This window comes from Lagopus muta, chromosome 6 (assembly GCF_023343835.1).
Source record: "Lagopus muta isolate bLagMut1 chromosome 6, bLagMut1 primary, whole genome shotgun sequence".
Lineage (NCBI taxonomy): Eukaryota > Metazoa > Chordata > Aves > Galliformes > Phasianidae > Lagopus > Lagopus muta.
Window position 1 is genome coordinate 33240596 of NC_064438.1, and position 27067 is coordinate 33267662.

The following is a 27067-nucleotide window of genomic DNA, read 5'->3' on the forward strand; positions in this document are numbered from 1 at the left end:
TAGAATACATAAGCTGATAACAAGCAACATTAAATTGACCCTCCAGGATTTTAGAAAATAGCAGAGATTAGGTATGTTGAGAGGTTTTATTGTTCTGACTTACAAGAATGTGGCATTACCTGAGAAGTAGGCAGTTCCCAGAGATGCAAAGACTGTATATTTCATGTCCTAATTTGTAGCTGCGTACTAGATGTGAGCCAGGCTACAAATGTTTCATTCAGCAGTAATTGAATATCATAAACTCAAACTCTAGAAGCAAAATTTCTGTAGACTGCTTTTTTTCTAGAAGAGGTATTTGGAAATGACTGAAATATTTCCCTTTTTTCCACCAATCTGAATTTAGGGTGACAACACGTTATATACTCTGGCAATACTATAGGATGCATCTTACTGGCAATACATTTTCATTTTTTGTTCTGCTCCCTAAAATACTGTTCCTGCAGACTTACTAAAGATTGAGAGATTTGTGCAGAGCACAACAATTTAGATAATGTCTCATTTCATCCCACCACTCACCATGTTGTTTCAAAGTAACTTCCCAACTAAAAGCACTAAGATCTTTTTAAAAAATAAGTTCTACAAATGTCTGTGATCTTGAGAATATGGGCATCTAAAACAATATGAATTGGTGTTTCTTAACTTTCTGGTTTTCTAGAAATCTAAAATTTAGCTGTACCCAAAAAGCTACTGTCTGAAAGACACTAATTTGTATACTGACCTATGGATAAGTAAAAATGATTCTGAAAAAAAATTGCTAGTATTTCTACTAGAATATTACTCTAGCTAAAAGAATATGATTAGCAGTGGCATTCAAATGTTCAGTTACTTATACAGTGCTAAGTCCTGCTTCTGTTGTCCTCTGTGCACTTTGATCATTAAAGTAATGACAGTAATTAATTCTCATATGGCAAGCAAATATTATTTTGTAAATGATGTCTACCATTCATAGTTTTGTGGGTACAGCCTGCATATTAGAAAGATTTAGCCATAGAGGGCATGCTCCATGCTCTATTGCTTCTGTGTCTGGTATTGCTAACATCATGTACGTAAAAAAAATACTAAAATTGTGGCAGTATAGGAAACTACCTCAAACTCCCTGCCTTCCCCTTCCAGGATTTCATGGTACTCCATGTCAATCAAGTTCAGAACTGGGTTAGTGGTGCCAGATATTCCCAACTCTAAAAAAGAGGGTCAAGGCAAACTGCTGCTTTGACTCTCACAGCTGGGAGCAACAGTCTTAATAGGCGCGTACATCTGCTATACACAGAATAACAATATCCCCAGCTACTTGTATTCATGCCCATCTGTTGAGATGGCATGCTGCCTGCTCACAGGTTGGTCACATCATTGCCACATGGCACAAAAGCTAGAATAGGGAAAGCTTATTTGGCCAGCTTATTTCTCAGTAAAAGTTAATAGCTCCTCTTCAGGACATTACAAATTCTGGCAGTGTCTCTTTGATATCATGAGCCATTCAGACTTGTTCCCAAATATATTTTCAAACTGTAGCATTCAACTAATAGACCTTTACACAAGATCATTAATATATGCAACGAGCAGTTTTTTGGTGAAGACATGCCTGAGTATACTATGTGATATTTACACTCTTTTTCATGGCATTTTCAGACTCTGAAGAGATCTCTATTAAAATAACAGCTTTTCATAGAATCATAGAATGGTTTAGATTGGAAGGGATCTTTAAGATCATCTAGTTCCAACCCTCCAGCTATAGGCAGGGACACCCCTCTAGATCAGGGTTGCTCAAAGCTCCACCCAGCCTGTCCTTCAATGCTTACAGAGAGAGTGTGGAATTCACAACCTCTCTGGGTGACCCGTTCCAGTGTCTTACTGTCCTCACAGTAAAGAATTTCTTTCTAATATCTAGTCTAAATCTACCCTCTTCCTCTTTAAAACCATTTCCCCTTATTCTATCACTACATGTCCTTCTAAAAAGTCCATCCCCAGTTCTCCTGTATGCCCTCTTCAGGTACTGGAAGGCTGCAATAAGGTCGCCCCAGAGCCTTCTCTTCTCCAGGCTGAAAAGCCCCAGCTCTCTCAGCCTATTCTCATAGAAGAGGTGCTCCAGTCTTTTGATCATCTTCGTGGCCCTCCTCTGGACCAACTCCAACTCCGTGTCTTTCTTGTGTTGGGGGCCCCAGAACTGGATGCAGTACTGCAGGTAGGGTCTCATGAGAGCAGAGCAGAGCAGAGGAGTGGAATCACCTCCTTCAACCTGTTGGTCGTGCTTCTCATGATGCAACCCAGCATGCAGTTGACCTTCTGGACTGCAGGCACATACTGTCGGCTCATGCTGAGTCTTTCATCTACTGACAGCCTGAAATTCTTCTCCTCAGAGCTGCTCTCAAGTCATTCTCTGCCCAACCTATATTCATTCTTGAGATTGACCTTTTGTTTCTGCTACTTTGCAGATTACTATTTTCTGAAATAGCAGATTACTATTGTAAGTGCAGACATTTCCTGAACAAAAATACAGAAGATCTTACATTGCTGACTTCATTTGAACCAATAGTAAGATGAAAAATCCTTCAAAATTTGTGGCTCTCATAGCACCACTTCCAAATTAAGTTGAAGCAGCATCAGTTTTCCTATTTTCAGGAAGTTATTTGTGGAACAAATATAGAATTATTTAGTCTACTGGTATGCTAACATACGTGTGTGGAGTATATATCTTTTTACTGTTTTTGCTCTTCTTTACCTCCTGGAAAAAAACTCTAGAATGTGTGTACAAGCATATGGCTCCTGCTATATATGAATTATACAGTATCTGTTGAAATATATATACTAAATATATAAATGTACAGTAATTGTTGAAATGGCAAAAGTTAATTATTTACTCGTACTCTTAAATTACTTACTAAGGTTAGTCTATGAAGTATCCCAATGAATATTTGTTGTGTCCTCGGTTTCTCTGCTTTAGTTTAATATTCACACTATGCATTAGTGAGTTTTTAAAATTATCTTAGATATAATTTTAGAACTCAAATCCTTTTTGGTTGGATGATTCTTTAAAATTTGAACGTAACTTACTAATAAGCAAAACAAATACATACACTGAAATATTTTCACTGGGATATTTTAAGTAAAGCTGCTATATAGGATATTAGTTGGGTTTTTTTGTTTGGGTTTTTTTGTTTGTTTGGGTTTGGGGTTTTTTTTTTGCATGGTAATTGCTTTTAGTTTAACAGCAATAGAAACTTTAATATGCAAACCCCTTTTTCAAGAATAACATTGCAAGTCAAATCAGAGACCAGAGCAACTTTATGCTAAGAGCACTAATACACTGTATTTCAGATATCCAACCAAACCCAGCCCTCTGTCAGGTTAAGATCTGTGGAAGCATACATCTTGTCCTCTAGCAATTTAGAAGCTAGTTGTCCATTACTGGAAACACAAAACTTGTCTTGATCTCAGAAAGCAATACATTTAAAAAACAATCAAACAAAAAAATCATTAATACTTACGTAGAAACTGTGACTTCAAATTAGAGTAGAAACATCGTTAGACGTTTATCCCACAGACAGGTTGCGTTGACAGTTTCAACCATTATCACAATAATGCAGCAGCAGAAATTGAATGATATTAAACAAGAACTAAAACCCCAAGACTAGCTCAGATCTTCCTTAACAGGATAATTAGTACCAGCTAGTATGCATGATTTAGGCAAAGACAGAATTAAAGACTAAATTGAAGTCTAAAGTCCTTTCTCCTCATAGAGTTCTTGTTGCCAGACAATCCTAAATAATGACCACCACTTATTTACAACTAGTCAGTTTCAGAGAATACAAGATAACATGTATTCATTAGCCAGCCATCAGGCATATTTTATTTTCTCCACAAGGACATCTTTGCTCAAGTCACAGTTACCATTTTCAGTTCCATCCAAGACACCATTCTTCTACTTACTAAGAAAAATGTACTACCATTATTAGCAAAAATCCTCCAGTGATTTCAATAAGTAATGCCCACTTAGATTTATTCCAAATTATCTCTAAATATCTTTTTTATAACATGGCCTGAAAATTAGGTAAGACTGATGCCTGAGAAGTATGAGCTAGTGCTTTCCAAGAAAATAAGGATTAAAAACTATTGGGAAGAAAGCACTAGTGTTATATGGACTTTTAAAGTGTGATCAGAGAAAATAAATTCAGCTACAGAATAAAACACTGGATCAGAAACAAACAGTGGAAACTGACTATGGATGTCAGACTTTATGGAAGGTAGGGTTTAATACAGCCTGGAGTACTACTCCAAGCTGGAGTACCATGACACATCAGTAAAATGTGCAAAATAACCTAAGAAAATATAATTGCTATTGATAGGCAATTGAAAAAACTGACTACTCTGAGGAAATGAAAAGAAAGAAATTCATGTAATTTTGCTAAGTGATTTTTCTGTACAAGATGTAAAATACAGTAACTACATATTGTAGCACAGAAGAAGGTAATGAATAATTTCCTGAAGATATCACAGCTGACCCTAAGAGAATGCTACTAGAAAATACTTTCTTATCCACTAGATTCTAATACATTTTTCTGAGGAGAGTACTGAAATCCTGTCTGGTTAAGAAATTTAGCAATTAGGCTGAAAGATGTAACAGACAAACAGTCTGAGAGAAATGGTACTGTACCGGCAAGAAAATTGAAGAAAGCACTATCAGATCATCTAATTTACCTTAATTTCTATGAAATTTAATGTTTGCTCTTTTCAGTTTGTTTGCTTATTCAGTCATGAAAATGTATATCATTCAGGCAATAGTTCCTCAGAGCTATTCATGTCAATTGTCCAAGGTCGTTTAAATTCATTTTGCATGAACTACCTTAAACTTAGTGTGCAATTTATATATTTATCAAATACTAATCAATATGCTATACCAGAATTACAATTGGGCCTTCAGTTAACTCTGAATGCTACATGAATTCAAATTGTGCAAGCAACCATCTGCATAAATGAAATTAAAGTGTATGCAGTGATTGTTATTCACAATACAAAAGAAATGAAGAAATGGTCTAAATGCAGTACATACTGCAATCTGTATTTTAAATAAATCTTAACTGTGTTGGTTTTTTTTCTTTAACAAATCTAGCTTCAATTTCACTTTTTTGTCCAGCATATTACCTCCACCGTATTGCTAAAGTAATTTATTCCATCCTCTGTGGAGAGCCTGGATCTCATTTGCCAGCATATTTATCTTTCATGCCACTGCACTGTCATTCATCTGCAATCCCCACAGAACATCAGACCTGTGCAGAATTTCAATTAGGATTGATTCAACTAAATCCAGGCTACAGAAGTAAGGCTGACAGGGTGACCCACTGAGAACTTAATATGCTGAGTTTAAAAAGAAAAAAAGAAAAAAAGAGGGAAATATACAAAATAAAAATACAAAACAGAAGAACAGCTGAAGTTTAACATCGTATTTCATTAAGTTCTCTGTATACTCAATATAATCTGCCTCACATTTTTTCAGTCTCTGAACTGTGTGGGCAAACTGTATTACAGTAGCTTTGATAACAACTAGAAAGAAATTACCATTAAAATCTCTACTCTTCCTTTGAGGTTCAATCAACTTAAAAGACCACTTGTAATGAATAGAAAAATGATTCCCACCAGAGGCTGAGCTGCCTTAAGCTTTCTATTCTGTATATATATATATACTATGATAGATACTATGTATATATCTATTCTGTATATATATATATATATATATATATTCAAAATTTGATACAGTAAGCGTACAGGTAAAATGGCTCTTCTGGACTCTTGATTTGACAGACTTAGTAGTTTTCACTGTAATCACTGAAAGACTTCATCTGCTTGTCGGTTAAATGGCCTAAAAGAATTTCTTAAATAGTTCTTGGTTACTGTGACAGTTTTGTGTGTTTTTTCCTTTATGATTTTTACAGTATCAAACCTGAGAAGTCTTTATCTCTACTATTTAAATATATACTATTTGCATCCAAATTCTATCTTAGCGGTTTATAATGATTTTCTTTGATTATACACCAGAAGAATATGTAAGTAAATACTCCAGTTTACTCTAAAGCATTACAGTAGAAAAGAGGATAATAAAATTCCACATTCAATTACTTTTTGTTGTCACTAAAAAACTCTGTTGAATAGATTTCCTCTAAAAATCAATTTTTTACCACAGAATAATAATACAGGTATGAACTCCCACATGGTGTAACATGAGGCAAGATAAGAACATACATGTGGAACATTTAGCAAATAAGAATATAAAAAAAAAGTAATAGAGTGGGAAAAACATTTGTGCACACTTGATGTCAAGTAAAAGTCAACTGAAACTGGATTAAATAATTAAAAGGGGCATTGTGCATTTAGATACCGTATCAGTGACTAAGGCACAAACAAAGGTTTGAACTGACATTTTCCTTTATGATTTTTACATGATCAAACCTGAAATTATCTCACTAAACAAATATTTTGTAACTTTTTATCAGTCACAGATAAAAAGTTATCAGTGTATCAGAATTAGTATGAAGAACAGGCAAAACAATCAAGTATCTGTAAGGGATTGAGAGTGAACTCACTATAAGGTTGACCTCTTTCTGAAATTTGGTCAGATGATCTATGTATAGCTGCAGTGAAGAGGAAAAAGCATAGTTTACTGCATTACTGCAATAGATCTGAGTGTTCAACCTGTAACTATACTGTGAGGTAGTACAGGTACATAAGAAGCTATGCTCCAGATAGATATTTTTTAACAACATTTCTTTTCATCTGAGGTACCAGTTTATGACTGTAATTGATTAGATTTTTTTTTTCTCTGGACCACATACATATGGAAATACTAAAGTCATCACATTCCAAAGTATATTTGGAAGCATATACTTCTTTGTTCTGTATTTAGGGAACAGACACAGTAACAGCTGTATTACTACACATACATTTACATTAGACTACTGTATGGTATAAGAACTTAATTATACAATCAAATATAATTTTGAAGAGCATGCAAGGGAATCTTACCTTCCTTCTTTATCTAGGTTTACTTCACTCTTCACTGACCATAAAGAAAACTCTCCATTATTTGGGCTAATAGTACTTTGACCTTCATTTCATAAGCTGAAACCAAGATCAAGTGGTCCTATTTAGAGGTTTAGTCTAGTTTGTAGACATAGTTATTGTCTTTAATAAACGTTAGCTATCTAATGATCTCTGTATCATATCAGTATGATGTTACAAAGCAAGTATCATGAGAGGAAATGGACAAGAAGAGAAACTGTTTCCCTGGAAGAATTACTATGCGCTATAGAAAAAAAATAAATAAATAAAATAAAAGAGTATTATAAGAGTATTATAAGGAAATTGTGAAGGAAAATATAAAAATAATACCATAATTCAGGTGGCAATTACAAACCACTGAATACAAGTAAGATCCTTTTCAATTGGCTCTTTAAAACAAGAAAAAAAATGCTAGGGGGAAGCAAATGAAGAATAAGGAATAGCATTATGACAGTGGGGAAAAAGAACAAATAGTACTGTTTCTTATGTAGAAAAGGATGTGACGACTGCTGACTATACAACTACATAGGAGCTGAGGAAGGCAGTCATTCTTTTCTTATTTGATAATCAGTAATAGACTAGTTTTAATACAAGGGTATAAGAGCATTTATCTAGATCCAGCATTTGAAATACCTTAAATATTTAGCCAAGTTCATACGTTCAGAGAATAATGGGTGAGTACATAAAGTAAGTTTTATACCTACATAGTAAAATATAGTACATACAGTAGAATTTAATTGCTGGTTCATTCCTCAAGAAATGCTTTGCTAAATTTCCTGATTGTAGACCTAAAACTGAATATCATTGCTTTTGGGAAATTAGCAATGATGTTCAAACCAAATTAAAGATTATGGTGACCATTTTTTAATATTTTATAGTATATAATTTATAGCAATAGTGACAGTAATAGTGATAATAACAACTGTTCCTTTTAATTTAGTAAAGTTATTCTTCTGGATTGTAGACTGATTACACAAATTGAACATGTTTTCTGCGTATTTAAATGATATTAGCAGACAACTTTCTATCACACTGCAGTAGTCAAATGAGACAACTATAGATGCACAAATTGTTCTAAGCAGCATATTTAAAAAGGAAGATAGATTATTATTCATAAAATGGACTACTGCAAACATAAAGGACTGGTCAGACAGATGGAGTTCAAAGATCAGAAGTGAATTCTGTCATGTGTTTGAATACCTGAGATAACTCAAAGCATTAGCTTACAAGCAAATGGAATATTGTTAAACCTAAAATGTGAGATACAAGACAAAATCTGTTCACAGTTTAAAAGCATCAAACTGTAAATGACATTTTTCCTTCTAAGAAAAATACATTATTCTTTTTTTCTGTCTCCTTTTTCAAACAAAGATTTTACAATTTCATTCCTACTTTTATCACATCAAATAGACATTACTTCATTTTGTTCTCTATATTTTATTCTAAATATATTCAGACAATATTAACAGAATTTTTTTTTAAACTTACCTACTAAGTAATGTTTACTGTCATATGACATAGCATCACATATGAAAAGACCAAGTTCTATTATTTGTTTATTTTCCCCACTTGTGGTCAGCTCACTTAGGATGAAAATTCCCATCACTGACATGATAAACTAGCTAGTGTCTTATAAATTAATAATTTAATAATTGGCCTTCGTGGAAGACCAAGAGATCTAGATTAGAAGAAAATTGTTCTTCCAATCCTACAGTTACCCATCCTTAAAAACAGTTTTATATTATTTGACTTATTCTTAGATATCATCAGTTATATAATCCATATGGAATTTGCAGATCCAGAATTAGTTCAGACAGAAGGTAGACCTCTACAAATCAGTGATGAGAAGAAGGTTTCACCTTACCTTTCACCTTCATTTTACTTACCTACATTTCATGTAACCTACTCTTTTTCAATTAAAATTAGTACACCCTTCAAACCTACTATCTTAAAATCCATCACAGTATTTTTTCTTTTACAAAGGAAAAGACCTGCATACAGCATTCTTTACTGTGCCATACAATATTTTCTTTCTTGATCTTTCCATTTATTTATACAAGTTTTATTATTACTTTGCCTTGAAACTAATTTTTGTTGCTTATTCTGATTGTTCTACTGTTCTTAGCCTGCTTTCTTACGTTTCGTTTTTTTCATTGTTGTGTAATTTTTTGTTTCATTCCTAAAAGAGATCTGATACAGACACATAGATCACTTACTCTATTTTCTGTGTATACTTATTACTAGGAATGTTCACTGTTACTTAGTAAGATTGCTTACATTGACTGACAACTCTATTATACCACTTTGCCGCTAGATTTTGCTTCTATGAAGTCTTCCTTTCTTTTCAGTGATTTTATTGGGATTCTTTTATTTTCAAACTTTATACCATTCTTTAAAATATTCAGATATTTACTCCCTAACTTTACTGAAGTAAATAAAGACTGGAAAAGTCTATATCTTTTCGCTGCATAGACATACCTAATTCTCATCAGCTGCATGTTACACATATATTCCCATTACTATTGCTATTTAGGTATTGACAATATATTTTTTATTGCCAGTAAACGTTTTTTAAATCTTTTTTCATTTACTGGTTGCTGAGAATGGGATTTTCAAAGACACATTCCCCCAGTTTATTTTTCCAATTGAAACTCACTTTCATGATTGTTGAAGGACTTTTTTTCTTAATGTATGAAATATAAACTTATCAGTTTAAAAGTTATCCTACTTCTGTTAATGTCCATGGCAATTTTGGCTTCAGTGGGCTCTGACTTAGGTAGGGCACACAGACAAGATGTGAACAGATATGAATAAAACAAATGTAATGTCCGAGGGTCGTATGGTTTCTATGCATTTTTTCTACAAGAAGCTCTGCTGAATCCTCACAGCAGTCTGCCTGTGGCTTTTAAATAGATTTAAAGAGATGATTTCACACTCATGCTAGAACTATTCCAGTCCAAAATACACTGAATAATACAGTTACTAGAATAAAGCGTATCTGGAATGTGCGTGCAACATCAAGGCAATGCTCACTATTTGGAATCAGGTGGATATATATCACCTGACTTTTTTTTTTTTTTTTTACTTTTTTTTTTATAATTATGTACCTTGATTTCATTCTGCAGCATTATTTATCTATGACCATATAAAACAAAAGTAGACATATTATTCTAGGGTGCTCCTACTTCCACTGTGAGAAGTCAAAATTTAACAATGAATGATAGTTAAAGACATTCATTAAGAGAAATCAGGCTTCATTATTACTGCAGCTTTTGGAGTGGATTAGTGGAGATTGCTTTTCTTTGGAGATGTATTTTAAAATGACACCACAATTGCAGAAACACCTGTAAGTGACATAACCTCACCTGCAATTCATTCTGTACTCTGTAATGACAGTAGCAGAGCTTCAAAATTTCACAATTTGGTAAGACTTTCTTCCTTTCAGAGTGTACTCCAGGGTAGAGAGCAGTTATTCCAGTTAAACTATGGAAACGGATTTATATCAGTTATCAGCTCTCAGTAATATGGCCAATAACGATGAAATTAAAAAATGTTCAAGATGTCAATTAGAATAGACTATTGGGAGCATATCAGTTAACAGGACTCTGCACTTGTTGGTATATCCAGAGGAGGAAAACATGTCTTCTTCTAATCTCAAATCCTCAGATCTGTATACATCATAATAAACAAGAGAAGATATTGCCCGAATTATATTTTTTAAAAATAGTAATAATCTATGCTCTTCATTCACAACACGACAAGTTATATATCCATAAAACACTAGCTCAAAATGCATATTTTTATAAGCTATATACTTTAGCAACAAATTATTTTTTTTATTGTAGACTACCTGCTAGTATATACTATGAGTTGCTAATATATACTATGAGTTGCTAAAGTAAAATAATTTTTTAAAAAATCCATAGAAGTCTATTTACTTTGACAGTCACCTTTTGTTTACAATCATAACCCACTTGACTGCTAAATTAAGTCTATGTTTACAGCAGAAAAGCTATCTTGAGCACAGTAACAAGAAAATTATCCATAGTTTAAATTTTAAACTTATATGAAACAAACATATGTAGTTATTCGCCTTTTTCTCAGCCCCATTACTATAATTTAAGTTCAGGTGTGAATTTACAGCACATTAACTACCCCATACTAATCTTCCATGTGGTTATTAGGAATGTATATTAATGGTATAATAAAGCATATCTGAGTGAATTCTTCTTTACAGTAGAAGTTATCTTAATGGAGAAAAAGAAAAATGTAGATTAACGTACATAAACAGTATTAAATGAACTTTTAAGAAGTGGACTGAATAATGCATGTATATGATATGTGTATATGATATAGTGTATATGATGATTCACTGGGAAAAAATATTTCCTATATTATTATTCAAACATCCAAAAAATACCCTGCACAAAAACTATGGCAACTAGTCTCCAGCGATGTTTGCAGGATTACATTCATCTCCCTCTGAATCCTTACTGTTATTTTTCCTTCAGCTTTCTAGGATATCATTCTTCACAATCAGATGGTTGAGACTACATTGCAAGATTTTGCCCTCTATCTTCCAATCACTCAGAGGAATATTTTCATGTTTATTACATTTAAGGCAGTTCAATATATCTCTCATTTGATTGCTGAAAGCACTTTTCCCCATTACAACAATAACAAATCAGAAAATCAGATCAAACTCCTTAAATAATTAGTAATAGTGTTCACATATCACTAACAAGAAAGCTTGATTTTGAGTACATTTTTGTGTATTCAAAAAAATGACTTTACACTTTTGACAGACTGCAAATACAAAATGCAGATTGCAGACAAATATTTTCATGTTTATTGTTCCCATCTCAATGTGAGTGGAACTCAGATGTGTAAACATGCAGATATCTCTTTAGTCATTTATCCCCAGACAAGGGTAGATAAGACTTACACTGTGTCAAGTATATGCCTTCTAAGCATACATTTTCATGGTTTATGTCACCTCTAGGTAATGACTGACCTTGTTATAGCCACTTGCACGGGGACGGATTTTCACTATGAGGACTGCAGAGCCTATTACTCATCTATCATTCTGACTTCAAAACCACAGGTAGACTTCTGAGGACACAGTGTGAAGAGAGATTATGCATAAATAGTCCTGTACACACACATATTCCAGTATAGATACATTATTACACAGGTCAAAAAGAAATCTGCAGTCTCATTCAAAAAGCTGTGAAGAAAGTTCCACTTCAAAATGAAAATATTTGCCATAAATGTCTCATACCAAATATGTTAGATGTGTCAAATATGAATCAAACTTGTGAATTATACATACAGATATTACAGAGATAATGCCAGACTCTTTGCGTATAAGATGACAATGCCTCCATTCATAGGGTTGTATCCCAACTTATTCTTTTTCAAAGAATATACCTAATAAATCAAGAAAGTTGAGATAAAAAAGAGTGCATTGCAGAAGGCTCAAAGTTTGATATGAAATGCTTAGGCTTTTTTTCTTTGACTGATTGGATAGCTTCCACAGGAATGAAATACATGCTAAAAGATTTACAGATAATTACATTGCTGTGTTGTTGCTAAAATATTAACAAACCACTGTCCCACAGACTAAATTGTAACAAATATTGGCACATTAGCTATTGAATAGCTGTAAGGTAATAAAAAAAAAAAAAAAAGAAAAAGAAAGAAAGAAAGATCACAGGACACTAGGATTCCAAAACAGAATGTCTATAAATAATTCACACTCAAAGAAAAATGTCACTTTCCTTCTACTCTCCTTCTTACTAATTACCTTTAGAACACATGTTCAACATTTGGTAGATACTGTTTGAAGGCAATTTTTTCTGGAAACAGCCTCAAGGTATCCTCCACTCCCTTTTCATTATAGGAAAGTATGACCTAGAAATACTGAATAATAACCTTAAACCAAAAATATTTTCAAGTATACTCATAAGAGTGGGTAGCCATTTTGGAGAAAAGATAGATGCATCACTAGCAGAGAAATACAGCTATGTCATTTTTAAAATTATGCAGGAATTTTGTTTCACATTACATAGTGAAAAAATGAGAGGAACATTCTTAGGATGTATTGCCAGATCAACACAGACATAAACAGCTACCATGCATTTTAAGCAAATATTTAAACATTAAAACTTGCTGCAATCTGCCAAATCTCACCTCCCATTAAAGTTAATTGAAATAAAACTATCTGGATCATTTATGCAGAAAAAAGTACTTGAAAATTATTACAAAGTCAAAATTAGCGAGAACCATTTTCTCAACAATTACTGTTTGTTCAGGAAAGTAAAATTTCACAGTCTGGAGCTATCCTGTAAAATAAGGCATCCACTCTCACAGAACATAGCTGTGGTATGTGGAAGAGTGAAAAGTGCATCATTTGTAATAAACCACTCCTCATGAACTCGGGTTAATTCTACCAGACTATGTATTTTAATGCTAATCACAAGAATTTGTATGGCCTCAACTTGACATAAGTGATAGGAACCTATCTTTCTATCTTTAAGACATCATATTACGCCACTTATCTAACAGAACAATCATCTATAAGTTTGTGGCCCTAACATGTTATGGTTCTTTGCTTTTGCCTTTGCAAGCAGTTTAAGTATAATAAAAAGTAAAAACATAAAATATAGTATTAATTCATATAACTTACAAAATGATTTAAATGCTGAAAAGCACTTCATACAGGAGCAAATTTGAAGAGAAATACTGGTGCATTTTACACCCCATTCAAAGCCAACCAATATCTTCTTACATTTCTTTCTGTACATTAATGGCACTCTGAATTGGGTGTCATGATTCTTGCCTGAAAGAAAAAAAAGTAACAGAAACGGTAAGTGTAGTTTGCAATTACAGGGACAGATTCACTACCAACTTTTGCTAGACAGACTTTGCCCACTAGATGAAAAGTTCCTGGCAGCCTTTACTGTTGAATTCTTAACAAAATGAATGATCCTCTACTTTAGTTAGAGCTCCCAGAAAGAAGTTCAAGTATCTTCCAGACTCTTAAATAGATACTTTCCAAGCTTTCTCTCTGCTGTCAAAAAAGTGAGATTATACTATAATACATGCATTAGCTGCCTTGCTTCAATTCCTCAGGGAGGCCAGACACTGCAGTTTTAAATGAGCTAAACCAGTGGTGAGAAGAAGTGTTGACATCAGCTATATTACAGAGAAGACTGTAGAGGTGTGACCTTCACTGTGAATTCACAGTAAGATGACAATGGATGGTTACCTTGTCACATCTCTACCAATTCCAACTCCGTAAAAGTGGAGACACAGTATGGGTCACAATCTGAGACAGGATGGATTTTAAGCAAGTCAGCCTGAGCCCAAGCAGACAGGGATCTAAGGTCTGTGAGAAGGGAAAAGCCAGGCTACATCTTAATAGCAAAGCAATTATCGAATAAGAGGGCAAAGCTCTGCCCAGACCTTGCTTCTCCCCTCCCCTCTCCTGAGTCTTCCATTAACTCCCCAAAATATAGTTGCTCCCACTGATTGAAGATAGCACCATCTAGTCTATCACTTTTATGACTGATGTATAAAGATACCTACATAATTGTCCCAATTCCGTGACAATTTAACAACTGGTTAAATGTATGGTAACTGTCAAATATATGGTTGTCTCTTTTCACTTTCTACCTTTTATTCATTATGTAATATTCGCGTCACCACTCCTGAAGAGTCAAGGAGTGGTGTCTGTGGCAAGTTGATATTGTATACTGTTGCAACTCTTATGTTTGTTTCTTGTATGGTTCCATGTTTTATACAGTGCATAGTATCATCTATGTACTTTGTAACCTCCTCTACTGATGGGGAAGTCAAGCACATCAGGGCCTAGCCTGAAAAATATTTTGTAATGATTGTGTGAAACATTTGATTCCCTGCCCCCTTTCCTCCTTCACCCTTATGCTTGCTATCTTTTTCTCACCATCATGGATCATCTGTGTTCCATTTTAAAGCAACCTCTAAGTCACAGGGTGGTGGTAGAGATTATTCTTTTACATCATTGTCTCATAGCTTGCTGGGGACACAGATGAACAAGTCCAAACAAGTCTTGGGCGAGGGTTGAGAAATCCTTTGTCTAAGGGAGACAGATAGACAAGACCAGGGGCAAGAGATAAAATACAGATTAATGGCTGTGAAGACGTCTTTTGTGTGGACTTATCTCAAGGAAGATGGCCTTCTCAGGCGGTCTCACATGACTCTTGCTCTAACACCCAAGGATGTCACGTAGACAGAAAAAGAAGGATATAATGGGGACCTACTATCATGAGGTTTAGGTTTTCTGGCAACAGATTCCTCATGAAGAAGAAGAGGTTTCCGACATGAGAAGCCTCATGACCTGCTTCTCTCTCTCCTGGACTTGCTCTGCTCTCTACCACGATGCTGAAAAAGAACAAAGGTGTCTACCATCAGATTCTTCACTACAGAATTCCTGCATGCTGACAGACTCTCCTGGTCCTGCTACCTGAGTCCTGCTGCTTCATCCTGAATTGGCTCTGCGACTTCTTCCTGCTACCTGCTTGCTGCCCAAGGCCAGCTGTTGCTGCTCTCCCCCCTGCTGCTTTTGCCTCGGACCTTCAAAACAGCATGCAATGGGAGCACTGCTGGATCCTGGTGGTGACTATCCCCACTTTACACTCTTCTTGCTTCTTTCCTATCTCTTCTATCACCCTCCTTTCCCTCTCCAGCTCCCTAATTAGGATTTATAATAAACTGGTTGGACCAACATTTGAACTATTGTTTCTTAATCTCACGCCGGGTATACAGATATTAAAAGAACCTCATCTCCCTCCTATAAATTGGAGTGAGACAGGGATAAAGGATAAAGGGTAGAGAGATCAACCCCAAAACAAAACAGCAGCAATAATCTGAGGAGAAACAAACTAATTTACTAAATAACATACCGGAATGCAAGATAACACACTATAATACAATATGATTAGAATTGGAGCTAATAGGTCAAATAAAATGAGAGAGAGTGTCCAAAAACTGAAAGCCTTACACTAATGCAGAGGCGAAATGTTCAGTCAGGATGAGAGAAGGGAGGAGAGCCTGTGTCATTTCTTGCAAAATCACCTGTACAAGAAGAAAAGTAAAATTAAAGTCTCTTAGGTGCATGAAGTATCACATTATTTTTATAAACCCACCTTCAGCAGAAAAAAAAGTAAACAAAATGAAGACACTGAAATTTTTAAGTAAATTCTGTCTCTAAGCATACACTTATTTAGCCAAAACTGCCACCATGTAAAGTCAGCACAATGCAAGCATATTAAGGGAACTACTCTCGATGTGCAAAAATTCAGCCTACCTGCATGTTTCTGGAAGATTGGGCCACAGAAAGAAAGTGAAAATATTTTACTCTAAAATATGAACTGAAAAAAAAAAAAGTTCTACTCCACTAAGATGCACAGTAAAACAAATTTTTATCATATGCTGAAGTCCAAAACTAGGCCACCAAACCCTATAAATAAATGAACAAGTCAACGTCATAAAAGACATTTATTTTGCTTGATACTTCCTAACTGCATTATCTTAATGCTGATATAATCCTGCAGTAAGATATTAATTTAAGATGTCAAAAAATATTACTTCATAAATGAACTGCATATAAAAACTGAAAACTGAAATAGAAAATTCTTCAGGTACTTGGTAGACATAATCACACACTAAAGATCATGTCAAGGTCAAAAAATCTCCCTACAAAAAACAGAAGTTGTACTCACAAAGGCAGAACAGAACAGAGGGACTGTAGCCTGGTAAAACTATTCCAAAATTTGGAGTTGGTGGTGAATAATTGGACATCTTGTGATGTTATAAACAACCAAGGGGTTAACAGAAGCCACAGGTAAATAAACAATAAACTAGGTAGTAGACAAACAAATATGACTTTACTTCCATGTATGGAGCAGGTAAGATAGATACTGGAACCTCACATCCATTCCTGCCTGTTACGATTTTAAAACATTGAAAAGCTGGGGAGAGTTCTGAAGAGCCTGAGAGAAAACTCTGCTGTAAAAAACAGCTGGTTCTCCTATTAAATAGATGCTTAAGAGTCTACAGGTTTATATATATATAATCTATACAGGTTTAATCTAAGCTTTATTAAAGAATTAAAAAAGTACAAACACAAACATCTCATGTCAGAAAGATCAGACCATATAAATTCAACTTAGAAGTGAGCCTTTCTATTTCACTGATAAATGTGAATGTCAATCACCATTAACATAACAAAGAACAGTAGGTTTTCCACTTCAGACACTGAAAACAGTTTTTCTTAAATATCCTTTAAAAAATGTATTCTTTAAAAAACTTACTTAGCTATTTTTCAAATTTTTTCTTTATTTCTGTTCAGCATTTTCTAATAATGACAATTTAAATAACTGTGCTCTTTCATTTATTAAAATCATTTAAAAATATATTTTTGTTTTCCTAGATACTCTTCCACTACCTATATGGATTGCTTGCATAATTTTATACAAATTAATTATTCCACCAAAGTTTAGTAAAGGAGCACCTGAGTAAATTCTCTGGGTTATACTACTTAAGATAAAAAATTGTTTCTGTCAAATAAAGCATTCTGGTTATCCCTACTGCTTAAAAATTTCTGAATTTGTGTTGATTCTGTGTTGATTCTGACCATCACACATTTCATATGGAATTGAAACAGCAGGCCACAAATTTAAATACAAAAAGCAGGTGTTCAGCATTCCAAGAATGCAAAGGGCTTCTTTTATAAAACTCTGAAACAGTCATGAAACATGGGGATGCCACATCTTGTAGTATTATAAACAACAACTTTCCCCCCTTCAAGTTAATAAAAGTAACAAATTTAAGACCTTGACAGCTTGATAACCTCACTATTTTATGTTTCTGCAAATATTTGCTCAGATACATGCAGAAAGACAGATGTCTTTTTACAGTTCAGTTAACCATGCTAGTGACCTTAGGATTGGCTTATACAGGTTTAATCTAAGCTTTATTAATTGCTTTTTGGAAGTGGCAGGGTTGTAAATAAAAGATTGATTGCTTTTAATAGAAAGCGATAATCAGTTATCATTCATGAAAGTTAGCAGGATAATAAAGAAAACTACAGAAAATTCACTCTAGCAAGACTTCTAGATTTTTCTATATTTGCTCACCCTACTACTAACTCCCAAAGTCAAAGAATTTAAATACACCTATTAAAACATGCACTAACACTGGTTAAATTTGTAAATGAAGTTTGTAAGTACATGTTTAGGAGAACTAGACAGAGAGGAACTTTATACATGGTGATGCTGATACAAAGTCATCATATCTCAGCAAAAGGATAAAATAATCTGTTATGGTGGGCCTACACACAGCCTATGGCTAAAGTGCTTGGTATTAACATTTTACATTTCTCTAATCCAGTACCTAAAGAATCCAGCTGTCTTATAACTTTTGTTAAACTAGATATCTTGTTATGCAGAAAAAGTAGAGCACAATGTAAATGTCAAATGAAGAACTTAAATTATTAATTTAAAAAATCAAAAATATAACCAAAATGCAAAAGACAACAACTACTATTAATACAATTACAGAGTTAGTGATAGTCTAAACATAACAATGTGATTAACAGTACTACAACTAAAAGTATTTAGCCAGTAAAGTCTCCTACTATCACCTTTTTTCAGAGCACATTATTCTCACCTTTTTCACTGCTCCTCTCAAGATCAACAGATCACATCAAAGATTTGGAAAAGTGGCAGAGCCGTAGGATCTACAACTGAAGGTTGATCTTTATGACAGAGACATGAGCAATTCCAAGGTTTTTAGAGCATTTTAGACCTTGCTCTTTTTTCACTAGTCTGTAACTTCATGTCCAGCCAACTTTGCTTTATATGGTGCATTGTAAATGCTAGATAACTATTCTTAATCTTTATTATCCCCAAAAAATGTGTTTTTTTCAGTTTCTAGATTTGTATTACTTTCAACAAACTTCAGTTGTGTTTTTCCAAAGCTCTGGATTACCATCCCTAACCTACAAGTGAAGGCTGTTTGCTAATTGCTATTGTTCAACTGACTGATGTGTCAGTAGACTGCTATCTGAGATATTGAAATTATGAAACCTGAGATGGCTAGAAAAGAAAAAAAAAAGGAAAATTATTTTAGTTACATTGCCTCAGAAGTTAGTGAAACTAACTATCATAAAATTACTATTAGTTATGAATAGATATGTTTCTGCCTGATTGGAAAAGATGATTTAAAACTCTAGAGAAAGCATCTTCTGTAGGCTTTTTTTGTTTGGTTGGTTTTTGTTTTGGGTTTTTTGGGTGGTTTTTTTTTTGTTTGGTTGTTTTTTGTTTATTAATGCTTGAGTAGCTACATATGTTCCTTGGAAATGGTGAATAGGTTGAGATTTAGCTGAAAATCAGGCAGAGTAAAGAAAGGTAGGAAAAGAATTACCAGCAATACAGTTTGTAACAAATTAATTAAGTACTTGGGAAAAAAAATGAACTTAAGACATGACCTTTCTTCTTGCACAGAAAGTAGAAGACAGGTTTAACTATTTGTGCTTCACTAGGGAATCTGTGTATTATCCAGTTCATAAAGAGATCAAGGATTTGAACTTCGAGCTTAATTTTAGAAGGACTGAACTCTGGATTCTAGTGTAGATGCAATACTCTATGGAAGAACTCCACAGAATCATCCTGAAAAAAAAAAAAAAAAAAAAAAAAAAGGTTCTGCAAATGCCCTGCTATGGAACACTATCTCCTGGAAACTAACAGAATAGCACTGCTTTAAATATTTATGAATTAAGCTGGTAAGAATATTTGTAATGTGCATGAAAGAAATTCATCTTGCTTAGGTATCTGGGCAGTATGTCCTACAACTAACAGGGCTTTTCCATTACTAACAACATTTTCAAGTGATGACAAGATAAACTTGCAGAATCAGAAATTCAATAACCTCCCCCATATGTCTGAGCAGAAGAGAACTAGAACCAGAAGGAAATTAAAATTCATAGTGTTTCCTATCTTTACTTCAATATTTGCAACCAGAAAGAAAAAAAAAAAAGCATTACAAAGCAGGGCACAAAACTTTTCCTACAGGCTGTTCTTGACATCTACAGAGTTTACATGAGACCATGCAGGATGAGCCAAAAGACTGCAGATCAGTAAGTTTCAGGCATGTGCTACTTTCAGTATGGCAACCATGCATCACCATATTGAGCTTTTTAACAAATATCTCTGCATGCCGCCTGTTAACTGAGGGCAAATGATGGAATTAATATAGGTCTATAAAAGAACTGTAATAAAGCTAGTAGAGGAGGCTGGGGCTATCGGCCAGGATGACATACCTATGTAGATAAGGTATGAAACCATGACAGGATAATTGATTTCCTGACAGCACAAAAAGACTCAGCTGCAACATTTTTAATACAGTGCCAAGTAAAGAATAAAGTGGGGTTAGTCAGGACAGGAACTTTTCCCATCTCTTTAAAGTCAGAATAACAAGTGGAACAATTTCGTGTACTTTTAATAATCAATGACAGAATAATACACGACCACCATTGCTTTGATGAAATAGTCTGGGCATGTTCAGCAGCGTCATCTGATTGTAAGGCATCAGCAAAATCTTATCACAAAGAATTCCTATCTTGAATCACATTTTTAAAAAAATATACTGAGAATTATACACAAATAAATAATGTTTACATTTTCATTAAAATGAAAGACTGTAAAAAGTGACCTCTGATTCAAATGCTCTCAGTCAGAAGACATGTACATACCATTGTATATATGCACATAGGTAATCATAACAAAGGTCTCTCCAAAGGAAAAAGATTCCATGGAGCTATTCTTCATAAAAGATACATAGCATACATATTAATATACATATTATAAGCCATACTTAAGTTATACTTAATGTAACAACACTCTAACGGTCTATTCAAAGCCAATATTTAAGGATGTTTATTAAAAACTAGTAGAAAATAAACATCGCTGATGTGATCAAAATCCCTTTTTGGCCTAAGGATCATGCCTGCATTCTAATTAAACAGTTCTGAAGCTGCTAATAATATATAATTAAAACAGTGCTATAAAAGTTGAATCTGTTGGGGATTAAGATACAGTTGGATTATGCCTAATCACAAGTTTCTTCCTGTTTGCCAAGGCTTTATTAAATATTTTATAGCATTCATGGAACAAGAAAACTTGTACTTGATACTAAACAAATGTCATTGTTTTATTGCAGAACAAAAAGTTCGAGATAAATCTTCCACAGTGATCACTTCATTGATAACTCTGATTTTAAAAATGTAGTATACCTAAGAAATATTTGTAACACTCTCAAAACACTCAATATTACCAGAATTCTTGATTTTGCTTAACTGTCCTGGAAACAATCAATATCTGAATTTCTTCAACTGGGATTTCTGGAAAATAACGAATAAATTGAAATTCAAATAAAACAAAACTACATCACCTGTAAATATTTCAGTAAAGCAAGGCACACACATCTACAGAGGTGTTTCACTTGGCTTCTTTCTCATCCTATCTGGGTCCCAGTTCTAACCTACTATATTCAGCTGTGCTGGTATAAATCTGGAATGTGCCTTTACTCAGTGCAAAATTAACAGAACTGCACCACTTTGGATAACCTTTGGATACACCTCAGAGTAAGCCTCAATGAAAAATATTGGCTATTAATGACAAATTTTATTTTGTTTTTTAAATATTGTTAGCTTAGTTTGTATTCTTATTCTAAATTGAAACTCCCAAAAAATCCAGTGTTTTCCAAGTGATTCACATTGCAGGCTCTTCTTTCTTTTGTTGTTTGTTGGTTTTCCTTTTTTTTTTTTTTTTTTTTTTTTTTTTGAAGTGGTTACAGAGGGCAATAGGAGTTAAAGTTCCTTCACATATCACTTAAATCACAGGTGAGCTAAAGAGAGCAGTTTTATTACACAAGCTGAATGAAGTATTAAATGTCTATCCCCTTTGATATAAAGCATCACAGAAGTCCTCCAAAACTCAATACATTATCAGACTGACAATTGGCTGAAACACTACTTAAAATCAAAAATAAATGCTTTACCAGAGTAGAAGGGATGTAAATCCTAATGGCTTGAACTTTTAACTACTTTCTTTTAAAAACCTCCTCCACTACTCTCCAGACACTTTTTAAATGAGGTGAGGGGAAAAAAAAATAGCCAACCTCAGCATTTAAATTAGAGCTATGGTTTAACAACTGCTTTCCTTTACCCATGAAATGCAATCTACCTAATTATTATAATTTCTGTGCTTTTTCCTTTATGAGAAAATATTGACCTTTCCTATGGCTGACACTAAAAGGCTTTCCTGCAATGGCAACTCTGCAGTACCTCTTATTCAAAGAATCACAACTTAGAATTCACTAGGAGAGGAAAAAGGGGAGAGAACAAAATTAAGCGTGAAGAACATGTATCTGCCTCAGGACTTGACAATGCTGTATTCACAGCATGGTGTGGGAGACCCTGTAACAAGTGATGAAAGCCAACCAACAGTTGTTGGTTTATAATAGGGGTGTTGCCCTCAATCTCTGAGGAAGGGATGTGTGTAGTATCACTAACAATCAATTTCTGGGAGCAAATATACAATGCTACTCTGATTCTAAAGAAAACTGAAAAACTTCTGCAAAGGTAAGACAAGCTTGAACAATCTAGTTGAATGAACAAAAGAATAAGAAATAGGATTAAATATGGGAGGATGGCAGCTAAATGCAGTGGTCAGGAAAATCTGTCCTTCAGAGATGGCTGATGCAGGAGAAATAAGAGAAGTCCTCCATGCTTGAAAAAGAAACTTGCCTATATACTGATTCCAAATTCCCCCTATTACCAGAAACATCTCTGTCATTTAAAAACAGAAAAAACATAAGAAAACAGCAATGCTTACAAACGTGCTTCTTCATTTCATTTCTTATAATATTGTCTATGCTTTGCTAGTGACGTTTTCTAAATCAAGTTTGTAGAAGAGAAAAACATATGGATATTAATCTGTCTCCAGCAATTCTCTCACGTCTTATTTCTTCCAAAACAGAGAAGCTTTAACTCCACTAGAGGGAAATATCTATCTGTGCTAGATCAATAGACCCTGAATGTTCAATTTTTTACGCATCTTCAATTTTCACATTGCACTTGACTCAGCCATCCTCAGAACATAAATACAGAAGTCTAAATGTGAGAATGTTCACAGACTTGGTAAGATTTTATAAAATATTTTTTGTGGATTTGAATGTTTCAGTAAAGATAAACAGGTACTAAAGTCATAACTGCATGATACAATGCTTCAGAAAAAGAGCCTCTTAAGATATTCTTACCCACATGTGTTTGTTGTATTTTACAACAGACTGGTTCTTTTGTTCATGCCCTGACTGCTAAATACGTATGCAGTCGCAAAGAAACAAAATACCATAGTATGGGAACAAGAATGAGTAGCAGGACATAGTAGAACATGGTCTTAAGCAAACAGAAGTTCTGAAAGCTTTGTTCATGAATTCTACAAAAAAGCCATGAAACCTAGGAGACAATTTAAAATATAGAACAGTTCCTTCCACTGATGTAAATCACTCTAGCTTCAGAGTTTCAGATCTTATACTGAGATCTCATTCTCAATTCTTATTGAGAATGGGAAAACACCACTGAACTGAGAGCTTAACCAGTTCTGATAACAGAATCACAGAAAGGTTGAAGTTGGCTAGAATCTCTGAGGCCAAGTGGTGCAACCCCTGCCTAAGCAAGGACACCCAAAGCAGGAACGGGCCCATGTCCAGGCAGCTTTTGGAGATCTTGAAGGATGAGACTCCACATCCTTTCTGGGCAGCCTATATCAGTACTCCACAACCCATGCAGTAAAGAGCTTCCTTATTTTTAGACAGAAGACCTATCCCGTCCAGTTACTGTGAATGGTCAAAGACAGAACATATATAAACATCTAGAATCTATAACATTCTAAAAACAATTCTGCAACACTTTTTTAATTTACATTTAGAATCAAAGCTCTTCTTTGCCCTTTTGATGATTATATAAACCAAAAGTGGCTCCATTAGCTATAGTACAAACTAGGTCAAAATAAGGCCCAAAGCTGACCTATTTAGTCCACAGCTATTTCTCTTTTTTTCCCTATTTCCCCTAGAATGCAATGTGTTCATGGTATTTGTTAAAGATTAACCTAAGATTTTCTTAAAAAACAAACCAGCAAACAAACATGATATCTACAGCTGCTACTCACTTCCTGTCTTCTTTTCAATCTCACAATCTTTAAATCATTTTTCACTATCCTCATCTGTTACATTGCTTTACTTCAGGGCAAGTTTTTAATTAAATACTCACAATATTTGCTGTAAAAACATTCCATAATTTCTGTGGTGGCTAAAATAAGATCATAGGCATCTAACCTGTACTTTAGTGAAATGTTTAATTACCTGTCTTCAAAACAGGCAAAATCATAAAATATACCTTCTAAAGGAGATAACAAGCTTTAATTCAGGATGTTTACAACCAAGGGGAATCACATTAACTGCAGATGTTAATTTACCATAACAAGACAGGTCTACTGCGAACTACTCCTTCTTTTAAAAAGAAAAACATTTGAAATAATTATTTTAACTGCAGGTGTTGGTAGTGGCTCAGCAGGAACAAAAGTATCATTTAAACCCATCCGTCTTTCATCTGTGTTTACAACCACAGCTTTATTCATTCTGACAGTAGACAAACATGACTAAAAACAGCTTATTTACCCACTTGTTAACAGCAGAAAGGCATCATTTTGGGGCCACACTATTGCAGTGTTTTTGTTGTTCTGACTCAAAAGCCTTCCAATTACTCTGATTGAAATGACCATAGCTAAAACCTTTACTAGCTCTCTATATTATCCACTTATTTATGCAACCCTCTGAAGATAAAAATTACTGATTTACGCCATTAATTTTTATTCTGGTACTTGGGTTTGGATTCTGATTAGTATGAAAAGATTCTTAGTAAATCTAAGTACAAACTGTTAACAAAACTTGGGAAACGGTACTTTCAGTAGTAATTGCGTGCTGCCTGACTTCATCTTCCCAAGAAAACTGATTATTTCTTACAGTATAAAGACTTATATATGCCTTTTTTAGTACAGTTTCCTTAAAAACTGTCTTGATTAGTGGAATAAATATGTAAAACATTGAGATTAAAAGCAATTTTTCTTTACCAGATAGCTCTTGATTATGACAGTGTTCCGAAAATTGGGCTGATAATTGCTGTTATGCACATATCCTCCAGAGAATGTACATAATTCATCTGAGTATACTATAAACCATGCTAAAAAGTGCTTGTTGCATGAAAAATTGAAATCAACAACTGCAGTGCAAGAACTATCAAACTTTTCCCTGACTAAAATATACTGCAAAATTTTTGGAAAACTGAGGCAATTCTGCATGAACTAGAAAGTAAGACAGCTTAAGTCAAATGATACCAATTGATCATAGAACTGTCAAATTTAAATCCTGGCTTCCAATATGACATTATTTACCATCTACTAAAAGCAGAAGTAGAAATGTATAAGCTTATGCTAAACAATTTATTGAAACCTGGCCAAAGTATTACATGTGAAAAGATTTATATAAATTAGTAGCATGAGAGGGGATAATGGCTGGCTGCTCACACACACACAGACAGAAAGTTCAGTTAAAGAAATATCTTGGAAAATTTCTCCCATCTACCTCCTTCCTTTTTTCTTTGCATATCTCCACATTTTGGTTTGACCTCTTCCTAGTCTCTTTAAATCCAAAGAAAAAAATATGCTAGATCAGAATGATACACTATCTGTAGCTCTGGCAATCCAGAAAATTATTTGTATTCCTCATCCTTCAGTGCCAACTCTGCCACAAGTCTATGATAAATATATGCATACCCATAATCACACAGTATTTTGAAGTATTTTTCTCATGATTTATAAATGTCTATAAACACTGACTAAAGTGTGAGGACTTCAAGAGTTTGGTGATTCATGATTAACTTTGTTTGACTGTTATTACATATGAAATTAATTTGCTTCAGACCTGTAACCATTCCAATCTCATGCGTGTCCATTTGGACTTTAGAAGGTGAACAGCACAATATGAATTTTAATAAGTACGTAAATAATGGATTTCCATTTTCCAACAATTGAATTAAAAATAATGCATTGGTATGCGAATTATTCCTCACAGGTATCTAAATAATTTTTCTTTTCTATTTAAAAAAATAAAAATTGGACTTTTCATTGAAGTTACATTTATAACACAAAACCAGCATTTAAGATCAAGCCTTGCCTCTTCAGTTTCACATCTCATACACTATATAGAGTTCATGCAGAATTTGCTATAAAATTGATATAAACATTTAAATCAGTGATATAAAAATTTAAACGTAATATAAAAATGTCAAAAATTATTCTTTCACAGATACATTGGTCTATGGTAAGGACACTACTAACGCTATGAAGATGTCAGTAAACTAGGAGATGTGATTTGGCAAACAAAAGTGGTAAGCAAGTCTATTAGTGAGATTTTTCCTTGTTATCAAAAAAAATTTGAAGTCATTCTTTTCTCAAGAAAATACAAACCCAGCACAATATCTGTCCCATTGTCTTTTCATTTTACACTGCTTAAAAGCTAGTTTTGATCTTTATCTCTTCTATGCTACATGTCTGTTCTTTATTAAGAAATACATGGAAGCAGAAGTAATTTCCAATTAAGGCTGAACAAAATTCACATTAAAATTAATGCTCTACATTGGGAATGCTTTTGAATAATTATTGTCACAACTTACTGAAATGTCTGGATGAGAAATTAATCAGTTACTTAAAGGTGCTATGGTAGTTGAATCAATGATTTTTCTTGCTTTTCAGGATGCCAGCTTTAAACAGAATAAAGACTGCTGAAGTCCCCTGTATTCTGCAGTCTTTGTGGAACCTTTTGCTCTCCCTCACTCTCTGTCATCATTATTGAAAAACAG

At 34.0% G+C, this 27067-nt stretch overlaps 1 long non-coding RNA gene across 15 annotated transcripts in view; it reads right to left on the reverse strand.

The window, feature by feature from the left end:
• Nucleotides 1-27067, reverse strand: part of LOC125694641 (uncharacterized) — a 156116-nt gene that overhangs the window by 51680 nt on the left and 77369 nt on the right. For 6 of the 15 annotated variants that reach the window (XR_007377645.1, XR_007377639.1, XR_007377643.1 and 3 more), the window contains 4 exons: nt 16091-16164; nt 15351-15471; nt 13736-13888; nt 7012-12159 (listed from right to left, as the gene is read on the reverse strand). This is a non-coding gene — a long non-coding RNA (uncharacterized LOC125694641). Of the gene's footprint in view, nt 1-7011; nt 12160-13735; nt 13889-15013; nt 15167-15350; nt 15472-16090; nt 16165-27067 lie in introns of all 15 variants that reach the window. The other 9 variants (XR_007377649.1, XR_007377644.1, XR_007377642.1 and 6 more) reach the window with 7 other exon arrangements.